The 27,586-nt window shown below is 34.4% G+C and overlaps 1 protein-coding gene across 1 annotated transcript in view; it reads right to left on the bottom strand.

Moving 5' to 3' along the window:
* LOC113050204 (cadherin-22-like) overlaps positions 1 to 26,239 on the bottom strand; it is a 124,974-nt gene extending 98,735 nt beyond the window's left edge. The window contains exon 1 of the mRNA XM_026212966.1: positions 25,867 to 26,239. The gene's annotated coding sequence lies outside the window, so the exon portion shown is untranslated. The remainder of the gene's footprint in view (positions 1 to 25,866) is intronic.
* Positions 26,240 to 27,586: the final 1,347 nt, after the last annotated feature.

Below are 27,586 nucleotides of genomic sequence, written 5' to 3'. Positions count from 1 at the left end.
TGTTTAAAGCACTATATAAATAAAGGTGATTGATTGATTGATTGATTGATTGATAACAATAACAGTAAAGCATAAATATACAGATTAAACATAAAATACAACTATACAAGTTGTATAACAAAGATGCATGTTATGCATTCAACACAAAAGCAAACAATCAAACATTATCATGCAATTAGACAGAGGTCTAAAGCAATTTAACATTTTACAATTAAACATATTTTATAAATGTATCATAAATGCATTTAGCGTAACTTGAAATTGAAATGATGCACTTAGAGGATCAGGCAGAGTAATGCATTGGAAATCTGAGAAATTTGACACTTTTTAACATACTTAATGTTTTTAACACAAATGCATACAATCATACATTGTGCAATGAGGCCATCAGGCAGAGATATGCATTCAAAATCTTGGAGAAAAAGCAATATTTTCTCCTTAAAGCTAATGAGAAATGAGAAAAGTCACGAGCATCACATAAAATGTGAGCCGCACAGTTATAGCTCCAGTCACGCGACATATGGATCCGCTCGCTATAAACACACAGAGCTGCATCTTAATCTCAATGTATACAGAACAGCAATGTCTTCTCAGCTTAATTTCGCCTGAAAAGGGCAAGGAATCCAGCGACTCCGGGGTCTAATGCTGATAGACTCCTTTTGCCAAGAATTAAGGGAGGAAAATAACAAGTTATGCATGTCAGCTTCTGCTATTAAAGCAATTTACAGCATCAAGGAAAAACTCCCTCAAAATTAGTCTCAGAGCAATTTGCTGGCAGTCTGACACGAGAAGGAAGCTGGGAATGCAGAGCGCTGAGATGAAGATGGCGTGATGAGGAGATCAGGTGCGTGCCTGACACGCTTTCTGTAAGATTAGCATTTAGCATAGCATTGCTTTCTGTAGGCTATGAACCCTGATCTTGTACAATGCACTTTGCAGTTTGGCTAAACTTTAGATGATCTCACACAACTTCTGCTTCCATTGATCGTTGGCTTTGTTTGAGGATGTCAGTAAAATATCATAATATAGGTACTGTATGTGTGGGCACTGATAAAAATAAAGCTAGATAAATACCTCTAGAAGGTAGTTTTAACAAGATGTGCATTCACTGTATATCTAAAAATAAATGAAGTACCGTATTTTCCGGACTATAAGTCACACTTTTTTCATAGTTTGGCTGGTCCTGCGACTTATAGTCGGGAGCGACTTATTTATCAAAATTAATTTGACGTGAACCAGGAGAAATGAACTAAGAGACATGAACCAAGTGAAAACATTACCGTCTTCAGCCGCCGGAGGGCGCTCTATGCTGCTCAGTGCTCCTGTAGTCTACACTGAAGACATAGAGCGCCCTCTCGTGGCTGGAGACGGTAATGTTTTCTCTTGGTTCTAAATAAATGCGACTTACAGTCCAGTGCGCCTTATATATGTTTTTTTTTTTTCCCATCATGACGTATTTTTGGACTGATGCGATTTATAGTCAGGTGCGACTTATAGTCCAAAAAATACGAATATAGAAATAAGTTAAAATATAATTATTTTTGAAATAGTGACAGTAAAGATATTTATAATGCCAAAAAATATTTATATTTTAAATAAATGCTGTGATTTTGAAAGTTCTATTCATCAAGGAATCCCGAAGAATAAAATGTATCACAGTTTCCACAAAAATATGAAGCAGCACAACTGTGACACTGAAGACTGGAGGAATGATGCTGAAAATACAGCTGCACATCACAGAAATAAATTACAGTTAAACAGATATACACATAGAAAACTGTTACTTTAAATTGCAATAATATTTAAAATTTTTACTGCTTTTACAGATTTTTTTATTTTATTTTATAAATTTTTTTGATCAAATAAAAGCAGCTTTGGTGTGCATTAGACCCTTATTAAAAAAAAATAATAATGAATAATAAAATAAAAATCATACTGACCACAAACTTTTGTATACTCCAAGAAACCGTTTTCTGGTTATAAACAAGATGCCAGACATCAGCCATTAAATCAAACCCCGAGGTGTTCTTAAACACACTGTCAAACACACAAATATCTCGCCGTCTCATTCTTATGAATTAATAACTGAAAAACAATAACAGGGAAAATAGCAGGAGATGGAGAAAGATTTACATTTCCACAGACTCCCGTCTGAATACACTGAAAAAAAAAAAAAGCTTGTTAAGATGCTGGTGGCTGGAAAGGTCAGACACAAACACACACACAAAATAATCACACTTACTCAGCCCATTATAACCATTAATACTAGGATGGGCGAAAGTCACAGAAGAGTGTTTGTTCGTGTGTCTTCTCTTTTATCGTTTGCATTCTTTCCAGCCCACTGAAACAGAACATGAACTGAATGTGAAAGGTTCTGGTCCCTGGTGTGATTTATTATTTGTTATGACTTCACTGGTGGGATGCATTAATAATGTGGGAGCTGGGAAATATGCACCATATATATATATATATATATAATCCAGAAACCTGTTGAATTTAGTGATTTCGAAGCAAGGCCAGACTAACAAATGTAACGACTGCTATAATTAACTTTTATATGCTTGCAGCCAGCGCAGTGGACTCCATAGATTTGAAGACTTAAATGAAATGCAAGCTTTTTAGATTATAAAAGCAAACATGACTTTGATTATTTAGAGGTAAAAATGCAATGGTCATGTTGATCTTGTGGCACTTCTTTGCTGCCCTTGTTTTTATAGTTTAGTTTTGCATAAATTCAAGAGTTATTTTCATTCTTAATGCAGGTCAACTGACAGTTAACTAAAACTAAAATAATTAAATAAATAAAAAAGTTAACTGAAGTAAAAATTGTGTTAATTTATTATTTTTATTTTTCATTCTATGTAGTCATATAAAAATGAATAAAAAAACGAATAATGCATTAAAAATAAAAACTAATTCAAACAATTAATAACAAAAAAATGATATTAAAATAATGTTATATAAATATACTGAATGTTTTCCAATCAAAGTGAACATACTACATAAATACATATATTCTACATACATAAATATATATATATATATATTACCTGTTCTTGAACTTACTGGGAATTATTGATTTGTGCACAATAATTATCTTCTAAATCTGCTAATAATGAAAGAAAAAAAAAAAAAACTACTAACTAAAATTAAAAAGAATATAAAAATAAAAACATTCAAAATGTTAATAAAAACTACAATAGTATCTTAGTTATAGGAATGATACTCTCACTCTTACACATAAATTTTGATTTTTTTGGGGGCGGACACACAACAAAGTCAATCTTTTAAATACAGATAATTGAGAACATTATTAAGTCTCTGAACGATGAAAGAGCAGCCGTGGCACGATAAAAGTTTCCTCTGTGAGACTGAGATTTACATCAGCGAAGAGCTGGCCAAAACTCATTAAATACCTTAAGGAACACTTACACATGAGTCTCGCTCGCTTTCAACATAATTGTACTCCGATTTGAAACTTGCAGGCTGTTAATGAACAACATCCTCGCTGACGAATGTTGCTCTTAAAAGAAATTAAATTTGCCCCCAAATTCCAGCATCGTGGGTGACAAATGTAGGGTCCTATAATAACCTCTCACTGCGGGCCGAGGAAACTGCAGCCGAATAAACCAGATCAAATCAGCTTTTAAAAAGAACAGGATTCATTTTTAAAATATAAATCATGTCTAATATAATAATAAATACTGAACGCAGCAACTGAACGCATCCTTGCTGAATAAAAGTTTTATAGATTCAGTATATTAGCATTATTATATTACATGTGTATTATGCCATCGTCATCAATGTGTTAATAAAATAAAAATAAAATAAAATAAAATAAAATAAAATAAAATAAAATTAAATTAAATTAAATTAAATTAAATTAAATTAAATTAAATTAAATTAAATTAAATTAAATTAAAAAAATCACAAAGCACAAGAAATTTATAAATTTAATGAATAAATATTTTTTTTCTCTTTTTTCTTTTTCTTTTTTGTTTACTTAAAATAAAGTGTGGAGAAAAGGAAATTTGCAAAGATGAACAGAATGTTCATAATAGACTACTGTATATTAATAAAATATAAATAATTACATTTAATGAATGCACTTAACACATTCACAAATTTGATGAATTTTATGAACACTTATTTTACTTTTTTTTCTTCTTAAAATAGAAAGGAAAAAAATTATTATGCACATATGTGTATGGATTATTGACTGAAACTAATAAATAAATAAATGACAAAAAAAAAAATTAAAAAAAATAATGAGACATAAACACAACTGATTAATTTTATGACCACTTATTTTACACTGTTTCTACTTAAAATAGAAAAGGAAAAAAAGAGATTATGCATAGATGTGTACGGATTATTGACCAAAACTAAGAAAAATAAATAAATAAATAAATAAATAAATAAATAAAATAATGAATGTACTTAAGACATAAACACAACTGATTAATTTAATGAACACTTATTTTTCACATTTTTACTCAAGAAAAAAAAAAAAAAAAAATACAATGTGCATAGATGTGTATAGATAATTGACAACTTTAAAAATGTCAAAATGTCCAAATACTGTCCAGCATGATATGTCAGCCAATTAGAAGAAAGTATTTCATAAATCACGAATGCAAAACTGAAGTATTTGGTCAATGTAGGAATGTAAACAGAGTGATTGCTGCACCCCTGGACCCTGAACATCACCACTTACATCGGAGAGGCTCATAAACACATGTCCTGCCCCAAACTCCTGTTTGCTCTCTCGTGTCCCTTATCTGTCAGTGGAGTGGTGGGAGCGCTGACCTCCAGCCCTCCAGTCCAAGCCCTGAGTGATTGTGCTGCTCCAGGTGTCACTGGCTCCCAGCAGCCCAGGTTGAACCATGAATAATGGATCTGCCATAGAGCTGGAGCCCCCGGGGACCAGAGCAGCCCAGCTCAGCGTGAGCCGCGTTACCCATGGACTATTAACAGCCTCTGATTCATAGCGCCATTAGCTAACTGGGCTGAAATTGCACTCTTAGACAGAACATCCCATGCACTGGGGTTGTTTTCGGCTGAGACGAAGTCTGCGTGAATGCTAAGGAGACAAAAACTGGAAGAGATGTTTTTTTGACAGCTTCAAAAGTGTCTTTTGTGTCTCTTCATGCAGGCGCTTCGAGATAAAAAAAAAAACTTTCTGTGTAATTGGTTCAAATAGACTACTGGGTGGAAACAGGTGGAGTTGAATGTGTCTGCGCTTCTTTCCGTGGGACGTCTTTGATCAACACTTCAAGCTCCAGCGGTTGCACCAGAACGGCCAAAGAAGACTTTGATGCTGATTGTGGTCTGGCGAGGTTATTTAGACTCGTAAAAGTGCACGAATTGCCCGATCTTCAGCGGGATGGAGTATCACCTTGTTTTCTCACTGACAAAATACTGTATGTCTGTTAGAGACTACAGTTAAAACATCTAAAAATCCTTAGAACAAGTTGAATATTCTTGAGAAGCAACACTACATGAAACATTTAGACTTTTTCTGAGAGAACAAGTGCATTTGATCTTACCGCACTGGCAAAGACAGGAGAATAAGAATTGATATCTCGTGTTTTTTTGTTTGTTTTTTTTTCTGGTATTTTTACTGAAAAAAAAAAAACAAAAAAAAAAAAACTTAGGAACTCATTATCTGCAGTGCATTGAATATGCAAATATATCTTTTTTTAAGCATTTCTATGCATTTTTACTAGAAAACTATTCCAAAAAAGTACAAAAAAATAAATAAAAAAAATAATAATAATAGAAAGTCAATCCAAAGGTTAAAACTGACTCTATTTGCTTTCTTAAAGCACATCCGATATAAAATGTTCTGGATTGGTTTTGAAATAAATACTTATTTTCAGCAAGGATGCATTTAATTTATCAGTAAAATACACTTCTGTTGATACAAAATATTCCTATTATCAATAAATGCTGTTCTTTTGAGCCTTGCATTGATCAAAGAATCCTTCAATGAGAATCACAGAGAAAAAAAAAACATTTAAAAATATTAAAATAGAAATCGCAATCTTTCACTTTTTACAAATGCTTATTTTCAAAAACATTTACAGACCCCAAATTTTTGAATGTTCTGTGTACAACAATGTGAAAATGTGCAAAAAAAAAAAATAATTGTGCTTGAAGCTGGAGCTCACTGATCCATGCTAAATTTATTTTGCTATGCGGGAAATAACGTGACACACAACACCAACAGGAAAGACATTGAAACGAGTGAAAGGAGCCGTGGCATTGTGTGCTGCCCGAGTTATATCTGTGTAAAGCAGCACAACAAAGCAGCTCTTTCTCCAACACACAGAGATCTCTCTGATGAAAGAGGAGCTCTTTGTGGTCAGAGCGTCCTTGTTAGCAGTTCCTCCATGCCTCGCTCTCACAGGAGCCGTAGAGGAACGTCTATCGCTCGCCGACACTCAATTCATTTAGGATGCAGCGAGGGAACGGTGGAAATCAAGAGGACGGCGTTCTGGATGAGCAGCGAGTTTACATCCATGGCAGACGTTCAGAAGACTTTTCATTTGCTGACCGAATAATCACGAGTTAAAACATTTGTACAGAACGAAACATTCTGCTGCTTCTTGGGAGCGACGTATTCATGCATTAACGTCCTCTTCTTAAAAACAGAGAACGTTGTCTGTTTGGGAAGACTGCTTGACGGATGCTAACATTTACCATCTAAACAAACTAGGCATTTTAGCATGCTTAGGTGGCTAAAATATGTTCTTATAGAAATGAGATCAAGTGAACATCGAACTGCTTGCCAAGAACGCAAAGAGATTAAACTGAGAATAAATGAATGCATTCACTCGAGTAGCAATGTTGCAAAAGATACAGTAGAACTTGTTTAGTTTTTAGAGAGTATATCATTAAAATGAGTGTATTTTGTACTGACAGATTTTATATGGTACACGGTTTTGCTTTGCAAGTAAATGTATCTTGTTACAAGCATTTTATAAGTCTATACTTATTGGAAAACAAGTCAAAATGACTCCTACTGTATAGTGACACAACAATTTCCATGTACAAACCTGAAGGAAGTAAAATCACTAATTAAATCGCTTTATAAATCAAGCAGCTTTCCAAGAACACAAAGAGATGAAACTGAGAACAAATGGAGAAATTGAAGTCCACTGTATGTTCCTCACTTTAAGAGTACGTTTTATCTGATTTCCAGTTAAAATATCTAAAAATGCTTGGAAAACATGTCAAGAAATGACTCGTTTAAAAAGCCAAGTGAAGTTCCCTCAACTATTTTCCTAAACAGACTCAAAGGGAAGTAAAATTATAAACATTAAACTGATTTCCAAACTTTGCTTCTCATTTCAGAAAATCCTATTGTTAAGAGTATTTTTTATCTTATTTTACATTCGTCTTATTGCACTGCCAATTTTTCACAAGTAAATCTGGTTTTAAGTATTTCTAATCATTGATACTGGAAAACAAGTAAAAAAAAAAAATCTGAGTTTGGATATCTGACATTATCTGCAATTGCCTCTCAATTAACTCTGTACATAATCATATTTCTCCAAAGGAATGCACTGTAAAAAATGACTGTGACTTTAACGGTAAAGAACTGTGAAAATGCTACAGTACAAACCTGTTTACTGGTTAACGGTAATTTCCTGTAAACTTTACAGGGAAAAACCGTAAACTTACCGTCCCAGAATTCTCTGCGTTGCATTTCAAATTTTGTTTGAATTTGATGTTTTTTCTTTGAAATAACTATGTTTTGTTCTTAATTGTTATGTTTATTAGGTTTGTACGTTACATAAAATGTTGTTAAATTAATGTTTATTGCATATTTCAGTTTAATGAGTCTCACCTTGATGGTGTTTAGTGCTTGTGTGAATGACACCGTGCACCTTCTAAGTATCTTATTATTTAAAAGCTGCTTGTGATGGGCTTTGTTTCATCACGTGACTTTCTCTTCACCACCTGCTTTTACTGGTTACCAGTGTAATACAGAGGTACAAAACAGATTTCAGTGCTTCAATAAGTTCGTATATTCATATTATATCAGTTAAATTATGGTATTAAACTGTAAATATAAAGTAAAACCGTTAAACCTAAAACAGTGTAACTGTATTTTTTACGGTATAAAACCGTTAAACCAAAAAAAAAAAAACGGTTTTACCGTATTTTTTTACGGTTTAATTCTGGCAACCAAAGCTGCTGGTTTTTTACCGTATATTTTACGGAATATTTTTAACAGTGTGCTTATAGAAATGTAATGCATTGATTAAATAATACATTAAGTTATAAAGGAGCGAGTTATGTCAACTGCTCTGGGAACTTGAGGAACTATTATAATCATCCAAAAGGTGGAAAAACCATAACTGAGATGATGCATTTTGCATTCTGCAGAGGAACTTTTCTCATTAAATGATCTCAGATGCTCTCCACATGCATTTCATAGCTCTACACCGGGACTATTTGGATCTGAGATGAAGCTGATGCTCCAATGAAAGATCGATTCACGTTCTGTAGACCGCTCGACTGTTGATAAGTCAGAGATTTCCAACAACTCGCTTTAAGAAATTGCTTGTTTCTCATGTTTCTCTGTCTAACTTTATTCAGCTCTATCCCACATTCTCAGAACAGTACAGGACCTTGAGTATTTTCTCATTTGACTCAAGTTTTATTGATGTGCTCTCTGAGTTTATTAGTGGGATTGTGTTTTATCCGCTCCTAAGGCTGTGTGATATCGGCACTTTTTTCATCCCTGGGTTTATGAATGAGTAATAGCTCTTCAGATATATAATGCTTTTGTCCATGTGACTCCAGAGATCCCCATAACACCTGCTCAAGCCAAACACAGCAGCAATTATGCTGGAAATATAAATGCAACTGCATGAGTAAATAACAGACCCATTGAGAGCATTTCAAGCTTTTGCAATAACAAAAAAATGTACAAAACATTCAATGCATGCTAAAATGCTTTTCCTCACTTCCTTCGCTATTTAAAACTCAATTTCAACGCAGTTTGCTTTCCTGCATTGATGCATTTCTTATAAAAATGGCTGTTGAAGACCAGAACATGTCACAAGTCAGCTTGTAGCACAAACAAAAGCCATGCACTTACAGTACAAAATAACTCACTTTCCAATCAATTGATGCTTGAGAAAGAGAAAAAAAGTGTGTGCGCTCGCATAACCAAAGACACACTGTTGAGTCATGGTTTTCTGCTTGCTGTTTGTCATCTTGCTGTTTTTCTGCTTGCTGTTTGTAGCATTTAAATGCTAAAGCCAAAAAACTCACATTTTGACGTTCTGGGGTTTATAATATGAGGCATTAATTTTGCACATGAAAATATGAGCCAGTTTGCAGCAGTGTCTGCCAGAATGTGCCACAAGGGTTTTGTCGGATCACAATACTTTTGTTAAGAGAATCTGTGGCATCTGAGACTGTCAGACAGTCTCAAAAACAACTCCAAACAAGGTCCTTCTGTAACACAGCACAGTGACAAAGAGGTGTCAATAAAACCTGCCAAAAACGCCTTTACCACAGATTTACTGAAAGCAAAATATATTCTTTATAATCGACAAATATCATCTAAACCAGGTTAATTCAAGAATAAACCTCACAAAATTGTTAGAAATAAAATAAAAATGCTTAAAAGTCAGTGTGTGTGTGTGTGTGTCTGTTCTTAAGAAATTATTATTATGACTATTATTATTATTACAAGAGTTCTAGAATTGTAATATAATATTTTTAGTTTAATTTATTATTATTCCAATTATATATAATTTATATTATAACAATTTTCTAATAATTACTTGACATTATTTATATAATATTTAATATTCGTATTTGTTCGAATTAGTACTAAAAATATGGAACAATACAACTTTAGAAGTGCAGGAAAACTAAAAATATTTAGGTTGTTGCCAAAGCAATATTTATATATTCTAATTTAGTTTAACTCGTACTAAAATAACTAAAACTGAAATAAAGAAAAAGAATAAATATAGAAATAAAAACAGGACAAAATTACTAAAAGTTCAAACAAAATGAAAAAGAAAATGGAATATATAAAAAAATAAAAACTCTAATTCAACATATTAATACAAACTATAGTAATAAGAAGAAGAATCTCAATAATACAAAAATAACACTGCATTAGGTAAAAAAAAGCTGCAATGAAGCTTTAAACTCCATGAAATAGCTAAAAGTTATTCAGAAACACAGACGCCTGTGGTTTTCTTACTGGCTTTGTGGCAGGAGAAGAGGTGCAAAACACAGCAGGTGCGGCTGCCAGCAGTGTCTTCACACACACACACACACACACACACCTTCTCTTGGACACACACTCCTGTGAGTCTGGACGAGGGCCACCGATTGGAGGATATCTCACATCTCACCCGGTATATAATATTCCCCTGATCAGTGCTGGGAAAATATGTAAAGTACACGCTATTCAGAATTTCAAGTAGTTATACTTAAGTTATGATAAATAAAAAAATACATATTTTGCTTTCTTATGTTACAAATATTTGTTCAAAAGACTTGGTGAGTATTGTTTTATTAAGACTTTTATTCATGAAGGACACATAAAATTGTTTTTTTTTTTTAAATTGACCATAAAGCATTAATAATGGTATTTCTATTTAAATTTATGAATTTAGCAGATGCTTTTATCCAGATCAACTAACAGTGCATTCAGGCTATATATATATATATATATATATATATATATATATATATATATATATATATATATATATATATATATATAAGAATTATATATATAAGAATTATATATATATATATATATATATATATATATATATATATATATATATATATATATATATATTAGAATTATATATATGTTTTACATTTCTATTCATCAAAGAATCCAGAAAAATACAAATGTATCACCGTTTGCACAAAAATATGAAGCAGTACAATTGTTTTCAGCATTGATAATAATCATAACTGATTTCTGAAGATCATGTGACGCTGAAGAATGGAGCAATGATGCTGAAAATACAGCTGTGCATCCCAGAAATAAATTAGAGTTTTACAATATATTCACATAAAAAATGGTACTTTCAAAATGTAATTATATTTCACAATTTTAGAGGTTTTTTTTCCCAGTGTTTTTTATTATCACATAAATTACACACACACACACACACACACATATATATATATATATATATATATATATATATATATATATTCCAAAATTATTGTATTTTTTAATAGTAAATTAAATAAATATTATTAGAGCATGTTTTACAAGAAAATTCTATTTCAGTGTTCCTCCCTTAACAATCTAAAATGTTACAGTAGCTTTTTTAATGTGTCACTTGCCAGTTCTTTGTTATTTACAATGTTGAATGTTTATTCATGTACTCTATATTGTTAATGTTAAGAATATTAATCTTTCATTTTGTTTCTTGCCGATTCTTTGTGATAAACTGTGAAATTTACTAGCAATTTCTGAGAAACACAAAATCTTTCCAATATGTGACATAACTCATATTCCCATAAGAGTTTGTTGTTGATATGAGGATGAATAAACAAAGTTGTGTTGTTTTGTTTAGTTCATATTATCCACTTACAGTTACTTAGTTAGTTATGCACCGACACGTCGAGAGAGAAAGCCATCCGTCAGTCAGTTCAACATGAAGGGTTAAATAATTAAACTAATTTACTCTTCACCTCAGAGCATCATTTTGATTTGTTTCAGAGATCCGCCGTCTGCCCCTGTGCAACATCACAAGAACGAGAACAGATGTTTCCAGACACACAGGCTTCATATGCAAGCCTTTCATCCAGCATTCGTCTGCAAAAAGCAAAGCATTAAACTGCACAAAAAAAAACGCAAAGACAAATCGCTGAGTAACCGTAGATGTCTGAGATGCGTGACGTCTGACTGAGTAAGACACGTCTTTCTACTCCAGGTGTTGTTGTGGTTTATCCGTGTTCGAGACCTTGCGTGTAATGAGTGCTTTATCAGCACGTAACAGGACACTTCTAGCAGTAAATCACCAGCTGTAAACAAACCCAGGCGATGACGTGACGCTGCAGCGTGTACGATAAAGCCATAATTAAACCCTCAGCTCGTATCTTCACACGGGGAATTATGTCATTTATATCTCCGCCTTGTTAAATAGCCACCTGAACCAATTAGGGAAGGCTCACATCTGTCTCTCTCAAATATCATTTTCATTTGGAGTAGGAATCGTATGGGTTGATTGCTATAACTGAAGGGAACAATTTAATCCAAAATCTGGCTATATAGGCGATGAGGGTTTTTATTATTTTATTATTAACGGCCTTTATTATTTTCTATAAAACTCATGCAGATAAATGTGGTGAACACTAATAAAAAGCACAAAACCCTGGACCCTGGAGCACAAAAACAATCATAAGGGTAAATTTTGTGAAATTGGGATTTGTGCATAACCTGAAAGCTGAATAAATAACCTTTTCATTAATTTATAATTTATGTTATTTTATGTTAACGGACAATATTTGGCCAAGATACAACCGTTTAAAGAAATCTGGAATCTGAGGGTGCAAAAAACTAAATATTGAGAAAATAATCTTTAAACTTGTCCAAATGAAGTTCTTAGCATTGCATATTACTAAAAAAAATATATACGTTTTGATATATTTTCAGTAAGAAAATTTGCATGGAACATAATCCCAAAGTTTTTTTGGAATAAAAGAAAAAATAATTTATATTTTTTGCTACAAATATACCCCAGAGACTTAAACTTATATATACATATATATATATATATATATATATATACATATATATATATATATATATATATATATATATATATATATATATATATATATATATATATATATATATTCTGTTATCAGGACTATTATGGAAACTGTATACATTTTTTTTCTAATTGCATGTACAAAATAATAAATAAATGATTTTATTTATTTATTTTTATTTCACATTTATTTGTATAGTGTTTTTCATGAAACATCTTTAAAAATGTATTTATTTAGTTAGATATTCTTTGTTTATTTTTAAGACTTATTGCATTACAAGTAAAGAATGGTGCTTAATTCCAATAAAAAATATGAATGAATGAATCTGAATAAATCAATCTGAATGAATAAATTGATAAATCTGATTAAATTAATTAATGAAATGTGATCCAGATATTAATTTGCAAGATTTTGTTTTGTTGGAAATATATACCACAGTAATTTTCTTCCCTGAAGTAGCTTGTAAATATCATGTAAATATAAATATAAATATCATGTAAGTATCATGTAAATACCACAATACATAAATACAGTAATAATTCAGTACTATGGGAAAACAGCATCACATCTGACAAATATCAGTGTTTTTCCGAAAGAGACAAAATAATGTTAATCAGTCTATTACCATTTAAAACGAAAATCTGTGCAATCAAACACAAAACATACACTTCAGCAACTGAAGTAAATTAGCAAGACAGGAAATTACCATAAAACAAGCAAAAGAGAGAAAAGCATGTCAATTAGCTGTGATAACTAACACGCACACACAGATATAATTAAAACACGTTGCTGCTAACACAATCTGAGAATGCATCGTCACAACGTACGTTAGGTTTACCCCGGCGATCTGCATCACACGTCCAGCGACGGATGCTTTCGTTAAGCAAAAATGACCAGCCTCCGTGTGCCTCCGAACTATTCACCCGTGACCAAGAGAAAGGTCACAGCTTTGGACGCAACGGACTCGCATCTGGCCAAAATTAGAGCGTGAAAAGGCACTGCTCCGCTGTGCTTCTCTCGCTGACGTCCTCTGCATCAAATGAGGACTGACCGATCATCTCAAAACTACTCGAAGGATGCCGATGTCCCCCACGATGTGTCAAGAATGATCTCTCATATTCAACGTGCGACGCACAACGACAACAGTTTGCACCACATCAGTGCAAGAGCCCAGCCAAAGTGATTTCTGTCACTCGGTGGAAAATCTCCCATACTTGGGTTTTAATACAGATGGGAAAGCAGTGAGAACGGGCGCAGTCCGAGACCAGCTCAGACGAATTCTCGTGTCTCTCGGGTGTCAACTTACAAAGCCCATTAGAGCAGTAAAACAACAGTGAAATGCATGCAAAAACCCAGCGGCCCTAATCTGTGATCTGCAACATTGAATCAAATCCCACGGTAAACTCAGATTAAACTTGTGCGCTTGCAACAGTGTGACATTAGAAACGGATGCACGGTGGTCGTATCGTAAACTTATTCACAGTGAAAGAGTCGTTTATATGTTGGTACGGCTCACATGGAAAGCCTGATTCATGCAAACATCGAGAAACACACGTTCACACCACGCAATCATTGAAAACCGCTTCGTTTAGGATCCCTAGGGTCTCCTTAGTCAAGTACAAAGCCCAATTTTGGCCTAAAAAGAACCTCTGTCGCACAGAAAACTAACAACTAAATGGCTAGGCATATTATTATTTATAATTTCGTTTCTTCTACTAAATCTTGTACTTAATATTTAATTAAAATATGCATGAAACACTGCAAAAGAACAGTAGCTAAATCCAAAGAAAGCTGTGTGTGAAAATACATGCAATACTGTTAACGTAACAATTTGTTTTTATCTTAAGTATGTAATGTATGATACATATAATAATAAATGAAAATAATATACGTAAAATATAATCATGTACGTATGCAATATATAGATAAAAATATGTAAAATAACATACATGATAAGAAGAAAAAGTATTCACTTATTATTTGTAAATTGTAAATTCAAAAATTTCCATCGATCATATTTGATTTTAATCAGCATTTATTTCATACATTTCACATTGATCATACATAATAATATTTATGCTATAATATGTTTTTTCTATACCGAAACATGTATTTCATAAAACATTGATCACAAATAATATTATTATTATTATTTATTTATTTTTTTTTACTGAAAAATGCAACATAGAAAAAACAACACAATGTATTTGAGCATAGAATCAGAACAGGCCACTTTTTTTCTTATATTGTGACTGTAACCCTACACAAACAGATACACATACAAAACTGAACAAAACTGAACCAAAGAAGGAAATTCAGAGCACATCCACTTCAGGACACAGCGAGGCACAAATCCAGAAATGATTAAAATCTGGATGGTGAATTGTCAAGCCATACGTGCTGAAGCGGCTGTCATATTTACAAATGATTTTTATGTAAACATTCATACTTAAATCCCATTGAGCATCTCTATACTATAATGACTGCTATCCTTGCTTTGAAAAAAAACACAACAAAATATTCATGTTATTGTCAACGACTTATTTATACATGTGGCATAATCTGACACAATGCAAAGCAGTACATACACTGTATAAAACCACCAGCACATAATAACAGGCTGAAACATCTATTTGCATGCGCTATTGTAATGCATTCATCCATACAGACTCATAAAGCGCTGCATGCACATAATGTCACATATACAGCTTTTGTGCTGTCACTAATTTACATTTTAACAAAACTCCAGTAAAAATGTGACACGTTTATATACTGAGAGCATTATCGGTTTGAGTGTGTTTTTCTATATGCATGTATTTCATTACTGATATCAAGGCAAGAATATGCTGATATCTCATATCTGTACTTATCTTATTACTATAATCATAAGACAAGAGACTAACAGCTCCCTCAGGAAAATGACATTACTCTTTTACAGCACACAAGTCTGAATGAAGTTCAGTGGACCACCGATATGATTTTTCCGAAGCTGATGTGGGTAACTAGAGGCTGATGTTATGCTGGTTTAAATGTGATATAAGATCTAATAGCTGTCTATGAGGAAAAACTGATATATCGACATGATCTCATTGGTGATTTTATTCCTTCCAGAAGCAGTCTCCCTTTCCAGACCAGTTTGCATGACTTAGACAAGCTTTTAACTTCCTGCTTCACTCCCACATGAGCCGCAGACCATCAGCCCACTGGAGTCATGTCACCTGACAGCAGGCAAACTCTCTTTTTCTCTTTATTTCTTTCATGCCACCATCATTCTGGTCCAGTCTATCTATCTCTCTCTCACACACACACACACACACACACACTGTCAGAGATAAACTGCACACTGTCACTGAAACACTGCCGTCCTCAAGTCAGTGCTCAACACAGCATGGAAAATCTCAATCTGTCACAAAATGCAGTTTTGATGCAGTAAAAGGAGAGTTGCTGGCTCCACGGATGAGTGAGTGACTGATCAAACCAACTTACAACAGCAATCACAACTCTGTTTCTGTAATGTCACATTTTTAAAGTGAAATAGGATAATATAATACAAACATATCTCTCTTATTTAGTGGTCGAACGATATATCGCCAAAGCCGATATATCGGCCGATATTTGGCATTTTTCAAATTGACTATACATTTCTCTGCTTGGCCAATGTGTTCGAGGTGGGATATTTATTTTGACGGTGCCCAGGACTTTTATTTTGATGTCGCTGAGAGTGGCAGAGCCTGAGCACACACTGTGCTCACAATCTCTCTCTTGTTCGTTGTCGTCGTTAACAGTTCTGTCTAATAATCAAATAGAACGGTTAAACAAAGGAATTCATGTATTCTGAAAGTATTATAACAATTGCTTTTATCTCAAACCTTGCAAACTTAGTTGAATCCAGCTGTGAGATCTTGTGAAGTGTATATGTGTGTCCAGCACGATCACGTGTTCTCTGCGTGACGGTCGGTCCGTGTGCATTTAATGCTTTAAACTTTAAACTTGTGATTTTAAATTATGCTGCACTTTATGCATTTGCCCACTGTCATATTCATGTCATTTTTACTGTGTGCTGTATGTAAAATAAGGCTTACCCTGAAAAATATTATTTCAAAGTGCACAGAAACTTCCCAGAATACTGATTGCTACGTTGATTACCGTGTTTACTTCCTTTTTATTATATTTTTATTAAATATTTATTTATTTGTGAAAACAACCTTGTCATCTAAAGTATGTTTATTTTACACATTATTTTTTTATCCATTGTCAAATGATTTCAAATTTCTTAAATATGAATAATAATAATTTTAATAAATCATATCGGCTTTATATCGGCTATCGGTCCCCCGCTTTCCAAGATATCGGCTGTCAAAAAACACATATCAATCGGCCACTATTCTTAATATAAACATATAGACAAAATACAGCTCATTTTGATAATATGATTATATCCATTAGGAATTATTCTTAAAAAGATGTGCTTTGGAATAACGTTCACAATAAAAACCAAACATACAAAATAATAAATATATGTTAATTCATAATTAGTTTTAATTACTGCATTTTATTTATTGTATTTTATTTTATTTAGATTTTTATAATGATGATAATTTCTGTGTAGAAAATGTGCTTATTTGCCATATGATTAAATTTATATAATTAATGTGATAAAATAAAATAAAATAATATTAAGTAGAATTTCTGTTTTACCTAATATTATTTTATTTCATAAAAAAACTTTGGAATTTTACTTTGTTATTTTGTGTGTGTGTGGTTGTGTGTGTGTGTGTGTGTGTGTGTGTGTGTGTGTGTGTGTGTGTGTGTGTGTGTGTGTGTGCGTGTGTTTTATAATGATGAGAATCCATGGGTAAAATATGTGCTTAATTGTGATATAAGAAATTATTAAAATAATCTATAAAGTATATTATAAGAAAATAACATTTTACTTCAAAAGCTACCAATTACACAATAAATATACAGATTAAATACAGTTAAATCATGAAAGAACTAATATCAAAATGTCAACAATTTGTTTATCTATCTATCTCTCTGTCTGTCTGTCTGTCTGTCTGTCTACTCTTTAAATTTTTAGTATTGTGTCTATATTTAAGGTTTGTTTTAAATATTAACCCTTTCTTCTAATTTTTCAGTGTTTGGAAGTCATCATTATTCAGATCTAGTTTTGGCTGCAATAAAAATCCTAAATCAAACTGAAAGACTGACTCATATCGTGAGTAATACGGTCATTATTTCCCTCCGCATCACCCGAGTCGAATAAAAACAGTATTCCGTGCGTGATTTCATCTGAAGCTCATCTTGGTCCCAGGGTCGGCGGAGGGCCGTACAATCGGGACCAGAAACGTCCATCAGTGGATCTGATCAAAACTTGCCTGAGATGGCAGGCCTTGTGTCAAATTCGTGATGTAGGGTCACCCGGCTTGACCAAACGGCCGCTCGCTCACAAAGTCAACACACATTCCCAGAGATTGGAAATCCGCAAGCTGCGCCGGGGCCGTCCGCAACAGCCATAATCAAATATGAATGGCTCCAGTAATACTGCCGCGCTCTTGAAAGATAGAGGTGAACAACGGGCAATAACTCAACAAGATGAATCATTTTCAGGGAGCCGTTTGGAATTGAGGGCTTACTTTGATGGCGAGTGAAGTGCTGACAGGAGGTTCATCCTATCAATGGGTTACGCCTCTGAGTATCTGCGTGGACTGCTGTCTGGGTGGCCGAGGAAGAAGTTCAGACTGAATCTTGATCATTTCAGAGGCTTACAGACCATCCGGTCCTGGACTGGGAAGAGATTTGAGGTCTCCGAACATTACTAGGCAGGGAACGGCTTGTCTGAACAAATCCAGTACCAGTCGAGCCTGTGGAGATGAGTTATCAGAGGAAAGCCTGTAGCCCTCAAGTGACCACAGAGGAATACAAAACCTACATAATTCTGCAGCGTTTTAAAATTTCATACTGAATGGTGTGTGAAAGTTTTTAAGAGGAGAGAAAAAGCTGGGGAGAACAAGTCCTCAAATGAAAGCTGCGTTTGGGACGTTCATTTTGAACGAATCTTTTAAATGACTCGGGAACCATGAGTCATCTAAAGAGTGATTCATTCATTTTGTGTTCTGTACAAGAAACAGAAATTATTAGTTTATCTCCAGAGTCATTTGTTATTTTGTCACGTGATGTAACAGCCATATTAGATACAGAAATTATTTAATTATTCCCAACCTTCCTTACAAACATGAGCATAGTTCGGGTTTTTTTTTTTACTCTTATGGTTAAATCATGCACTTCTGGTCTCAAATTGTAGTATCTTGTGATATGTTTGAACTTTTGTCATGATGTCTCTTAATAAAGAGATAGTAAATGGTTTAACTTTATCTATATGATGGATAAACTAATTTTTGATAATTCCTAAATATAACATACAACAAATACAACATCGCATACTTTTACTTGTAGTAGATGTGTTGGGGAATCTGGCTATTAATAGGTAACATTTAATTATATTTTGCTAAAATGAACCAAATTAACAAATTGACTTGAAAAATTGTTAATTAACTTTGCTAAACAAGATTTAAAGACACCAAAAAAAAAAAAAAAAAAAAAAAGATTTGATCCTCCATCACTAGTGGTTTCATTACAAACATGAAATGACATCCAAAATCCATTGTACTTTTTAAATATTATTTTTATATTTTCAAGGTTATTATAAAAAATAAATGATTTAATATTGATTCTTCTGTAGAAGTTGTTTCATAACTCATTTATAAAATTTGATGAATAAGTTTAAGGTGATTCAATCCGAAAAAGAAAATGTACAGCGAGACTTTCGATTTCATGTTGATTGCTCTTGAAATGAGATCTCTTTCATATCTCATAAATATAAAGTTGGATATATAGCATATCTAACTTTATCCATACTCACTAAATATACTCACATAAAGCGATTTGAACTATATAATCACAACTACTTGATTGTTTATTTTCTTGCAAAATGCATTATACAATTACATTATCTTTCAGCTCTCTCTCTCTATATATATATATATATATATATATCAAATCTCAATGACTTGTTTGTTTGAATCACAAAATGTATCTACTGTATATTATCACCCAGCTCTAATCTGCTTAATGCGACTATAAGGCATGAAGATATTTAGATGATATAAACATTACCATCATGATTTTCTGTAAAGCTGCTTTTGAGACATTGTGAAAAGTGCTATGCAAATAAATTTGACTTGACTTGACATGTTTCTTAGACAGCGCTGAGATTAAATGAACAGCAAACGGAGTACTTTACTGAATTCTCTTGCTTCTCAAAGGACTGTCTGTGAAAAAGAGCCCAGAAATCTCACATGCATCTCCTCTAGAATTAAAGAAAAGTGCTCAGTGTTTCAATCTGTGTTCAGATTTGTCAAGATAGCAAATGCATGCAAAACTCATCAGACCAGATGATCAGAGCCATCCGCCATATCTACCATAAATCACCATTTGCATCTAGTTTTATTTCTTCTTGTACATCATTTTAGGAGAAACATCTAAAACAATTCAAGGGTTTAATGAAACATAAAAATCTGAGAAATGAAGAGCAACCTTTGAGCAACAAGAAATGCCTTCAGGGACTCCAAAGCAATCACAGACAGCCTGTTTAGTGCTGGTTAATTACCATCGAAAATCGACTGCGTTCCACTGAATGGCATGAAAATGAATTATTGTTAATGTACTTGTATATATATTGTTTGTGCATCTGCCATAAAGCACAGCGGGCGACATACGGACCATTGACGGAGCAACAAAGCAGAGCAGCTCTCTCTCTCCAGAAAAAAACACATGCATGTCTTATGCAACTCATCAAAGAATCCCATGTGAGACATTCTAACATGTATTTACTGCCATATCCTCTGACAAATGCCAACTCATCCACCAAAGCTAAATTACCATGGTAACATGCTACTGGACGACCAACATTAAGAAAAATGATCAAACTGCACTCTGAAGCCAAATTCACATCCTGTCAGTCAAAACTGACAGATTTCACATCCATTAATGCATCATGCAACATTTACCAACACAAATTATAATATCTGCAACAACTGGGGTGAAAAGACAGATGATATATTTGTGAATTACAGTCTGTACAGAGAACAACTCATTTGCAACTATCTGCAAAAAGTGCAGAAAGCACAATGACGCAAATAACATTTATGAATCATAAATCATTTTCATAAATTAGAACTCAAAACATTTCCTTCACAGACATTAAAATCTAAAAGCAGCAGTCTCACCATGTCTTTCTGCCGCTACATGCTAAATATCAATAATGTATCATGCACAATGTTTTGGGGGCTCAGTTGCATGCAACAACAACAACAAAAACATTTTCCATATTCAAATAAAGACTCATTCTCAAGGATCTGAGTAACAGTAATACAGCCTGACAGAGTAAAGACAGTAATTATTGAATTATTGTTGTGGTGCTCCAAAAAAAATAATAATTTGAAAAGCCACTTGACCTGCATGTAATTACAGTCACCTGAAAAAACAAACAGCTTTTCATTTAATTCCACTGCTGTATGCATGCTTCACTACTGACGACACAGGGAATAATGACAGAGGCAAATTTGGCACAAGTTGAGACACTGCGTTCATTCTAATAATACCTTCTTCATTTCAAAGGTATAGAGCCTTGTGGATAACATATTGAGAGTGAATTGAATGGAAAATTAGGTTTAAAGGCAAATATTCTCAAATCAACATTCCTGTGTGTTAATCCAGCCGTTCTGATGCATGTGCTGTCGGTGCAAAACACGCTCTGCATCTGAAGCTTTTATAATGCAAACAAGTGAGCCATTGTATTGGCAAACAATCTGCTCTTGCTACATTCTCATGTGGATTTGCAACTTTTCATGATCCCATCAATGTATAAAATCAAATCTAGCTCATTTTCTCATAAAATATTCTGAAATATTCTAAATTGCGTCACATTACAGGAGAAAAATTAGTCCATTGGTGCCTCTAAACTACTCACTTCTGATGTAGTTCCCATTCAGACAATACATACATACACGTGCTAGTCATATAATAAGAAAATCATTGAAACGTTTGTTTCACTAATTCCATTCAAAAAGTGAAACTTGTGGATTATATTCATTCATTACACACAGACTGATATATTTCAAATGTTTATTTCTTTTAATTTTGATGATTATAACAGACAGCTAAGGAAAATCCCAAATTCAGTATCTCTGAAAATTAGAATATTGTGAAAAGGTTCAATATTGAAGACACCTGGTGCCACACTCTAATCAGTTAATTAACTCAAAACACTTGCAAATGCCTTTAAATGGTCTCTCAGTCTAGTTCTGTAGGCTACACAATCATGGGGAAGACTGCTGACCTGACAATTGTCCAAAAGACGACCATTGACACCTTGCACAAAGAGGGCAGGACACAAAATGTCATTCCAAAAGAGGCTGGCTGTTCACAGAGCTTTGTGTCCAAGCACATTAATAGAGAGGCGAAGGGAAGGAAAAGTTGTGGTAGAAAAAAGTTTACAAGCAATAGGGATAACCGCACCCTGGAGAAGATTGTGAGACAAAACTCATTCAAAAATGTGGGGGAGATTCACAAAGAGTGGACTGCAGCTGGAGTCAGTGCTTCAAGAACCACTACACACAGACGTATGCAAGACATGGGTTTCAGCTGTCGCATTCCTTGTGTCTATTAATAATTTGCATAGAAATTATTCTTTATGCTGGAATGAACAAACCCAGATGATCACCAGCATGCTTTGTGCTTGAATGCAAAAAAATAAAAAAAATATCTATACTTTTGTTTATTTTTTCTGGATCATAAAACTTAGCATGTTTCCAGTTTTAAATGAAAAACCAAATCCCAGCATTTTAATGTGATCTCAGACATTTTCTGATTCTTTCAAGGTGGCCAACACAATGGAAATACGTTTTGCTGAGCAGGAACAAATTAAAGGGGAACGCTGGATGCAAATGTCATGTTGACTTTCAAAAAGCTAACAAAGCCTTTAGATATATAAGGATTTAATCAAGATTTAATTTATTTAACTTTATGAAAAGACAAAGCTGTTATCAGTGCTAAATGTTAACCAAACTATTCAGTTCTGCTGTGAGACTTCACAACATTCATATCGCCCACTCTGCTTCACAACAACAGTGAGAAAGCAGCCGTTGTTTAACGGGGAACTGGGTGAAAAGCCCACGGGGAACACGGGGGGTCGCATTCCTTTGGCATGAGCCGGATCTCGGAGCAGGTGTGGGATCATAACACAGCGTATATTTTAAGCAAAGGTCTGCGGCAGAGGCACCTAAAGCAGGTGTGAAACTGCAGCGGCGCTCCCTGAACTCCACCACCAGACTGAGATCAATTAAAAGGGCCTGATGGTCCGCCTTCCAGGAGTCATAAAACCTCTCTCATTTGTAACACATATCTGTCATTTCCACCGCCCCTCAAGCAACATACATCAACTTCCCCCACCCTCACACTCCCGCTGCGCTAAGGTTTATATTCAGACTCAGTAAAAGGTAATCAATGTTGTCCGTGGCATGTCTCTTCTTCCACACGATCTATCAAAGAGGCCCGCGTGTCGGGGGCCCTGAGTCTAAGGCCCCGAAGGCGACGCAGCTGTTTGCGAGACATACATCACGATGAATCTATAACACATTAGTTCATGTGAGTTCGCAGCATGTATGTGCTTTTATGGAAAAGCGCTGCTGACAGGCCTCTGCAGTCGCATTATGTGCGGCGCGGTGGTGCATGAGATCGCATATCAACACACCTGTCAATAGCACTCAGCAAATACATAGGAATGCAATGACACTCATATATATATATACAGCCACAGAGTGAAAGGTGAAAGCAGCCGATAATTAACATCACGCTGTTTATAATTGCGCGATGCATTAAAAATTTACGTGATAATTAAAAGTTGCAAGGTGGAATGCGCTGACGCAACTCAGGTTTCATTAGCGGCGGATAATCCGAAGGGTGTGACGCGTTAAGGCATCTCTGGACATACATCAGTCGCTTAATTGGATAATCTAAATCACTGATTGGATATCGAGTTCCAACACGGGCTCCAAGGGGCCCAGTGGGGAGCTGGGTAAATGACAACAATCAGCGAGAACAGAGCCGAGACGCTTGAGGATTAAACTGAGATCATGTCGGCACACAACGAGGGGCAAACAGCCACCGGTTCATGAACGAGAGAGGAAATACTGTCAACTTTCACACAGGGCCTCGCTTGCTACACTGAGTTTTTCCCACACACGTAGAAGACATGAAAGTCTTGTGCTCGCTCAGGAGACAAACCTTTAGAGATGTCGACTTATCGATATGGATAGATACCACACGGTCAAAGCTGCCTTGCTCTTCCTAGAAGCTACAAGATAAAGAAAGTGTGTAAACATGCATTCGGGAATGTATTTATTAAGCAATCCAAATGCATGCAAAATCAAGAACAGGAATCATGGATGCAAACATAGCCTGCAACTAACAGCGCCATGTTTTACATTTTGAAAAAAATTATTGCATTGAACAATGATTCAGTCATGACGTGGCCAATCAGCCAAAATTAACATAATTAAACATTCCATGCATCAGTAAGTTTATGCATTAGATGTTTAATGCGTGTAAGCATGCATGCATGCATTAACCAGACACGGGAAGTTAATTACTGACTAAATATAAACAGAAAGAGGTGTTCTCATTGTGATATTCATTAAACACTCAATTATCTACCAAAACAAAGCATGGGGAAATTCAGTTCATCAAAGGCTGTGCTAAATCAACTTACTGTTTTGGTGATATGCCGAAATGCCATTTTGGAGGGTTTCTAAACATCATAAATCCTCTAACGCACAAAAGAATCAATTTCCATTGAGTCAAGCACATGAGATCATCACTTGTATATATATATATTGCAGAAATCATTCCTTCTTTAAATTCTGAAGTGATTCTAAATAATGTTACACAAGCCTATAATATATGCACTAGTCAATACTAAGAAATACAGAAATGTAATTTTTCAGAATATGCACATGATGCTGGTTGAGATTTGTAGCCCTTTTAGGCAAAATGTTATTGGCAATACTCAAAATGATCTACCAAACCAATAAATCCAACCAATAATTAATCATTTCCGATTAAAATTCTGATCAATAGGTGACACGTCAGTAACACTCAGAGGAGCCAAGCCTCGGTTCACTCAAGCACATCAAGACTGAAGTTCCCTTGATAATCCTACAACACACTGTTCAAGTTTCAATACTGGCGTGATAATAAAATACTGCCAAGATGAGTTACAGTGGTGGAAAAACACAGCCCATGGTCTCTGTAAAATATGCATCATCAATAAAAAGGCACAGAGAAACTCTATTTCAGATACAGAGAGTGCATCCAGGTTAAATGTGACAAGATTAATCATCATATTTATCATTTGTGTGTATTCTTCCATCACAAAAAAAAGATAGATAGATTATAAAATAGTATAATAATATTGGACATAAAAGGTCCCATCTGTATTCACCCTATATATATATATATATATATATATATATATATATATATATATATATATATATATATATATATTGGTATATACAGTTGGAAAATAACCAGCAAGTTGACACAGACACCATGTTTTGAATGATCTGCCAAACTAATCCTATAAATCACTGCCATAATCAATCATCTCGGTCTATATCAGCGGATTTTGAAACTGAACCATAAATGACATCTCAATAACACGTCAGCCGGTGTCTGTACAATATCTAGGCAACTCTTTTCAACTTTTCGTTCAGGTAAATACACGTATCGATGATATCTGAATACAAATGATGCATTACAGATTAAACGGATTATTGATTCAGACACAAACTACCGGCAACAAGTTGCGCTTAACCCTTTCTGTATATGATATTATCTGCCTTACAGACACATCTCCAGCCATGTCACACATCTCAATAGATGCTCTATCTAAGAGTTGGACACATTCAGTGGCTATAAGTCTCTGTAAAAGCATAAGTTTGTGGAGAGGAGCACTACCTGAATCGCAGTCTCACTGAAGCCTCTGCTGTGGATTTTACGCACCGTGTTGCGCGTAATTGATGATGTTTCTCTATAAAGGTACGATCCTCAATGCGGCGCGATGTGAGCACTGGGGACAGACGCGGTGCGATGCGATGCGTTGCGATGCCTGCTCTGCTCTCCCCTCCGTGCGTGATGTGATGAGAGTCTCTTCTGTCTCCAGCGCGCGCGTCTGACAGCAGCGCGCAGCCTCGTGCGGCGATGAGCAGAACTGACTGAATAAGAGCAGGACTGAGAGTTCACGTACTGCTGCGTGCACACTTGTGTTAACACTCTACATATGCATTATGAAAGAAATGTTTCACTTGGTTTTATTGCATAAAATGGATCTTATTCATATCCTTTATCTCCGTTGGCACATGCATTGTTTACTGACAAGATGTTTATATTGCTTCTTTTTGCACAATAGTGCTCATGTAAACCAGAAAGGGGGGGGGGCATCAAAAAAGCTCTTCTGATTCTGTCGACTTTGCATTTTTTCTAACTGTCACAAAAATGCATAGTATAAACTTCAGTCAAAAGTCAAAAGCAGTACACTTCTCATGCTACACACGATTCTAATAAAAGTAAGCAAAAAAAAAAAAAAAAAAAAGGTTATTGCGACTATGTTACAATTCTGACTTTATTTCTTTGATTTTATAACTTGCAATTTCTAGTTTGTATCAGGCAAATATGGGGGGGGGGGTCTGAACTGCGAGATGTAAATGCGCAATTGAGAGGAAAAAACTCACATTTGTGAGATAAAAAGTTGCAATTATGAAATTTTCTCTCACAATTTCGAGTTTTTATTACGCAATTCTGCGTGTTCTGAGAAAGTCGCAAGAATTTATTTATTTATTTTTTTCAGTGGCGGAAACAGGCTTCCATACAAATGCAACAGTGTACGATAAAGGTAAATCGCATTCTTTTTTAAAAAATCATTTAGTTGCTTACTGAAGTTTTGACCATTCCGAGCCACTGTTTCTAAATTGATAGCTACAGTAAAATTGATAGGAAGGTATACTACTCATATTATATGTAAGTTATGGCAAAAGTAGTAAGATTAATATGACTAGTAAGACAGTATGTGGTTCCGAATTCAGCAAGTCATTAACGTGCCATAACTACAATAATCCAGAATCAATTTAATGACAGCGCCACCTGATGGAAACATTTAGTAGTTTAAGTAATTTGTCAAAGTAAGCATTGCTAAGACACGGTTCCTATTAGCACCCTTATCATGGAATTATATATGGACTATTAAAAAAATATTTCCACAGCTTTTGGCCAGCATTGTCTGAAGGCGATCTGACCCACATTTGGTGAAGATTTGATGAATGCAGCAGAAGAAGATGGAAAAAATTGGGTTCGCGATATATAATTAAATATGGCGGACATGCAACATACTCTATTGCAGATGAGCAAACACTCTCAGCCTGGGTGGTGGACAACATGAACAAATACAAATAGCCTAATAAATTACTAATGTAAACATGTATATTTAGGATACTAAAAATAAGTAGCAAAAAAAATATATATAATAGAAATAAATATGGAAGAATTTTGTCTCCTTTTTAAAGTTGAAAAAGCTTATTTGCTGTCCTAGCCATGCACTTTATAATTTGCAATTCAAAAACCAACTGTTCGTAAAAAGAGGGTTCCTTGTTGATGCAAAGAACCAGTGAAGAACCTTTATTTG

This window comes from Carassius auratus, chromosome 31, assembly GCF_003368295.1.
Source record: "Carassius auratus strain Wakin chromosome 31, ASM336829v1, whole genome shotgun sequence".
NCBI lineage: Eukaryota > Metazoa > Chordata > Actinopteri > Cypriniformes > Cyprinidae > Carassius > Carassius auratus.
The sequence above is the reverse complement of the archived record's forward strand: the minus strand, read 5'-3'. Positions and strand labels throughout refer to the sequence as shown.